General features: G+C 42.7%; 1 non-coding gene across 1 annotated transcript; it reads left to right on the plus strand.

The window, feature by feature from the left end:
* The first annotated feature begins 412 nt into the window (after positions 1 to 412).
* Trnat-ugu (transfer RNA threonine (anticodon UGU)) lies at positions 413 to 487 on the plus strand. The gene has a single exon. It is a non-coding gene; the product is annotated as a tRNA-Thr (tRNA).
* The last annotated feature ends 4,320 nt before the right edge of the window (positions 488 to 4,807 follow it).

Genomic DNA, 4,807 nt, shown 5'->3' on the forward strand with positions numbered 1-4,807 from the left:
TTTCCCTGGAATAAATGATGACTAACTGAAAACCTCAGCTGCCGACAGGTGTTGTTGATATACCTCGACGTGGACAGCTGAAAATGTGTGCCCCGACCGGGACTCGAACCCGGGATCTCCTGCTTATTCCAGGGAAAAGCTGCACGGTCATCAACAGTAACGGTTCTTTCGAGAACAAGTTACTGTCTTCGTATATATAGTTAAAGGCTACCCAGCCATTGACCTTCGTCTGTGCGAATGCACACAGATTGCTCAAACTCTTACGGGAATCGCCAAAGCGTGCGCGAGTAATGAGTGGGTGGGCAAATGTCTATAAGGTACATTACATATGTAGAATTGTGGACAGTTGGGAATGTGAGTCTTACAGGTAACGTGAAAGGGATAAGTCCCTGCAGTCGCGCTATTCATCTGTGTCCTCGGTGGCTCAGATGGATAGAGCGTCTGCCATGTAAGCAGGAGATCCCGGGTTCGAGTCCCGGTCAGGACACACATTGTCAGCTGTCCACATCGAGGTATATCAACAACACCTGTCGGCAGCTGAGGTTTTCAGTTAGTCATCATATGGAAATCACTTGGGGCAAGGTCTGGTGCGTACGGTGGATGAGGAAGACACTCAAAATTCAGGTCTGTGATTGTTGCAACTGTTGCACGGGCAGTGTGGGGCCTCGCACTGTCATGTTGCAAAAGGACACCTGCTGACAGCATTCCACGTCGTTTTGATTTGATTGCAGGCTGCAGATGATTTTTTAGGAGATCTGTGTACGATGCACTGGTGACAGTGGTCCCTCTAGGTATGTAATGCTCCAAAATGACGTCTCTTTTGTCCCAAAAGAGAGTCAGCATAACCTTCCCTGCTGATTGTTCTGTTCGAAACTTCATTGGTTTTGGTGATGAGGAATGGCGCCATTCCTTACTCGCTCTCTTCTTTTCCGGTTGGTGGAAGTGAATCCAGGTTTCGTCTCCAGTAACGATTCTTTCAAGGAAGCCATCACCTTCTCGCTCAAAGCGCTGAAGAAGTTCTTCACAAACATCAACACGTCGTTCTCTCATTTCAGGAGTCAGCTGGCGTGGCACCTATCTTGCAGACACTTTGTGAAACTGGAGCACATCATGCACAATGTGGTGTGCTGGCCCGTGACTAATCTGTAAATATTCTGCAGTGTCATTCAGTGTCACTCGGCGGTTTTCCTTCACTATGGCTTCAACTGCTGCAATGTTCTGTGGAGTCACAACTCGTTGTGCCTGACCTGGACGAGGAGCATCTTCCACTGAAGTCACACCAATTGCGAACTTCCTACTCCATTCGTAGACTTGCTGCTGTGACAAAAATGCATCACCGTACTGAACCTTCATTCGTCATGAACTTCAATAGAATTTACGCCTTCACTGCGCTAAAACGGAATAACAGAACGCGGTCCTTCCCTGGTGCAAGTCGCAAGTGGGGCGGCCATCTTTATACTGATACTGCGATGGTATGTGTGCATCTGCACTATGCTGCCACCTACAGGCCATTCTGCACGCTGTTTGTAGCACTCTTACCAACTTACACGTTAACGGTGCGAAATTTCGATTAGTTGTTACAAATTTAAGGTTTTCATTTGACACACCCTCGTACATTTTTTAATTCAAAATGTTCAAATGTGTGTGAAATCGTATGGGACTTAACTGCTAAGGTCATCAGTCCCTAAGCTTCCACACTACTTAACCTTAAGGACAAACACACACACCCATGCCCCAGTGAGGACTCGAACCTCCGCCGGGACCAGCCGCACAGTCCATGACTGCAGCGCCCAGACAGCTCGGCTAATCCCGCGCAGCCATATGTTAATATTTATATGCTATTTGAGTGGTAATATAATGAAAATCAAACCTCGTGAATTTTCGTTAAGTTATAGTGAATTTCATATTATTTGACTATTTGCCAACGGCCTCGCCGCAGTGGTAACACCGGGTCCCGTCAGATCACGAACTTAAGCGCTACCAGGCTGGGCTGACTCGTAGTCAGCACGGATTCAGAAAATATCGTTTTTGCGAAACCCAACTAACTCTTTATACTCATGAAGTAATGAGTACTATCGACAGGGCATGTCAAATTGATTCCATATTTTGGATTTCCAGAAGGCTTTCGACACCGTTTCTCACAAGCGTCTTCTAACCAAATTGCGTGCCTATGGAATATCGCCTCAGTTGTGCGTCTGGATTCGTGATTTCCTGCGAGAAAGGTCGCGGTTCGTAGTAATAGACGGAAAGTCATAGAGTGAAAGAGAAGCAATATCCAACGTTCCCCAAGGAAGTGTTATAGGCCCTATATTGTTCATGATCTGTATTAACGACATAGGAGAGAATCTGAGTAGCCGTCATAGATTGTTTGCAGACGATGCTGTCATTTACCGTCTTGTAAAGTCATCAGATGACCAGAATTAATTGCAAAATGATTAAGATAAAATACCTGTATGGTGCAAAAAGTGGCACTTGACCCTGAATAAAGAAAAGTGTGAAGTTATTCACACAAATCTAAAGAATGTAAATTCAACTAAATACTTAGGGATTCCAATTACAAATAACCTAAATTGGAATCATCACATAGATAATGTTGAGGGTAGAGCCAACGAAAGACTGCGATTCACTGGCAGAAAACTTAGAAGGTGCAACAGGTCTACTAAAGAGACTGCTTACACCATGCTTGTCCACCTTATTCTGGAGTATTGCTGTGCGGTGTGGGATCCACATCAGGTGGGACTGACGGATGACATCGAAAAAGTACAAAGAAGGGCAGCTCGTTTTGTACCATCGCGAAATAGTGAAGACAGTGTCACAGACATGGTATGTGAATTGGAGTGGCAATCATTAAAACGAAGGCGTTTTTCGTTGCGACGGGATCTTCTCATGAAATTTCAATCGCCAGTTTTCTACTCCGATTGCATAAACATTCTGTTGGCACCCACCTCCATAGGGAGAAATGATCATCACGATACAATAAGAGAAATCATGGCTGGCACAGAAAAATTTAAAGTGTTCGTTTTTCCCGCGCGCCTTTCGAGAGTGGAACGGTAGAGAGACAGCTTGAAGGTGACATCTTCAACTTTTATAGTCCTGTCTTCCTCAGTTATGTGTAATATTACGCTATATTAATAATTTTTACTTATGGACCGTCTGACAGCAACTGAATAAAACACAATTTTAGTGCCATACGCGTTTCGCCTTTATTTTCTGCAAGGCATCATCAGTGGCAGGTTGCGTGGACAATTTCTTACATATTACGCTCCTGTTGCATTTTTGGTGTTGTTCTTCTTCTTATGAACGCCAATTTGCGGTTTTTTCCCATTCCACAACGCTATGCACTGAACGCTTGTTTTAAAGCAATGTTTTGGTTTCTGTTGCCGACTGTCAAATGTTTTTGCCAAAGATCGAATGTTATTGCCAAACTTATGAGTGTAACTATTGAAGTATCTGTGGTCTGTTCGTGTATGCATTTGTGTGTGCGTTTGTGTGTGTGTGTGTGTGTGTGTGTGTGTGTGTGTGTTTTGGTATGATATATATTTTTTTGTGCTGTGTGTGTGTGTGTGTAAAGGAAATGATAACATAAAACAAAAAATAATAAAAAAAAGAAAACTCTTCCCCACATCATCTGGAGACACACACACACACACACACACACACACACACACACACACACACACACACACACACACACACACGCACACAGCACAAAAAATATATATCACACCAAAACACACACACACACACACACACACACACACATACACAAACGTACACACAAATGCATACACGAACAGACCACAGATACTCCAATAGTTACACTCATAAGTTTGGCAATAACATTCGATCTTTGGCAAAAACATTTGACAGTCGGCAACAGAAACCAAAACATTGCTTTAAAACAAGCGTTCAGTGCATAGTGTTGTGGAATGGGAAAAAACCGCAAATTGGCGTTCATAAGAAGAAGAACAACACCAAAAATGCAACAGGAGCGTAATATGTAAGAAACTGTCTACGCAACCTGTAAGTACAGTTCAAAACATTACTACTTAATAGGAAATACCAACCACCAGAACTGTTTATAACCTATAGGCACATTGACAAAAATGTAAATAAAATAGCTAACATATGTACATATTCCAGACCACTGATGATGCCTTGCAGAAAATAAAGGCGAAACGCGTATGGCACTAAAATTGTGTTTTATTCAGTTGCTGTCAGAGGGTCCATAAGTAAAAATTATTAATATACCGTAAGCTTGAAGGTGCTTCATTGAACCCTCTGCCAGGCACTTTATTGTGAATAGCAGAGTTATTAGATAGATGTAGATGTCTCACACGTTCACATCGGTCAGGCTGCATCCGAACAGTGTCAAAGGCAGCATAATTAGTCTGCTTCAATGCCTCTCCCCGATGTTATTCAATCCGTATATTGAGCAAGCAGTAAAAGAAAGAAAAGAAAAATTCGGAGTAGGTATTAAAATCCATGGAGAAGAAATAAAAACTTTGAGGTTCGCCGATGACATTGTAATTCTATCAGAGACAGCAAAGGACTTGGAAGAGCAGTTGAACGGAATGGACAGTGTCTTGAAAGGAGGATATAAGATGAACATCAACAAAAGCAAAACGAGGATAATGGAATGTAGTCAAATTAAATCGGGTGATGCTGACGGGATTAGATTAGGAAATGAGACACTTAAAGTAGCAAAGGAGTTTTGCTATTTAGGGAGCAAAATAACTGATGATGGTCGAAGTAGAGAGGATATAAAATGTAGACTGCCAATGGAAAGGAAATCGTTTCTGAAGAA

This window comes from Schistocerca serialis, chromosome 12 (assembly GCF_023864345.2).
Source record: "Schistocerca serialis cubense isolate TAMUIC-IGC-003099 chromosome 12, iqSchSeri2.2, whole genome shotgun sequence".
In the NCBI taxonomy this organism is placed as follows: domain Eukaryota; kingdom Metazoa; phylum Arthropoda; class Insecta; order Orthoptera; family Acrididae; genus Schistocerca; species Schistocerca serialis.